Source organism: Fulmarus glacialis, unplaced genomic scaffold (assembly GCF_000690835.1).
Source record: "Fulmarus glacialis isolate BGI_N327 unplaced genomic scaffold, ASM69083v1 scaffold11892, whole genome shotgun sequence".
Classification (NCBI taxonomy): domain Eukaryota; kingdom Metazoa; phylum Chordata; class Aves; order Procellariiformes; family Procellariidae; genus Fulmarus; species Fulmarus glacialis.
Window position 1 is genome coordinate 15,330 of NW_009195953.1, and position 462 is coordinate 15,791.

A 462-nucleotide genomic window follows, 5' to 3' on the forward strand; every position below is an offset into this window, starting at 1 on the left:
GTAGTCACCCCTATAGCCCCCCCGTTACCAAAACCTTGCCACGCAAACCCAATACAATAGCCTTAAAACTTCTCATCATTTTTTTATCACGTTAAGAGCGGACTCGACTAACTGTACAAGTAGCTCAGATGATGGCATCTCTTGTGGTGGAAGAAAAGACTAAGGACAGATTTTTTATTACTTATGAGTCTACAGGAACCCAGACAGAGCAAGATGCACTGAATGCATTTTGATTGTTGAAAGTTGGGGATATACTGTGTAAGATCTGTAAGTGCACTCAGTTAAAAGTCTCATTTCTCAAATCTAAAATAAATCTTGAAGATAGCATTACAGATTGCAGTGCTTACCATGACTGGATGCCAAAGGAGACACCACGAGGACCAAAAATATCTTGACCTTGTGTCGTGGTTTAACCCCAGCTGGCAACTAAGCCACACACAGCCGCGCGGTCACTCTCCCCTG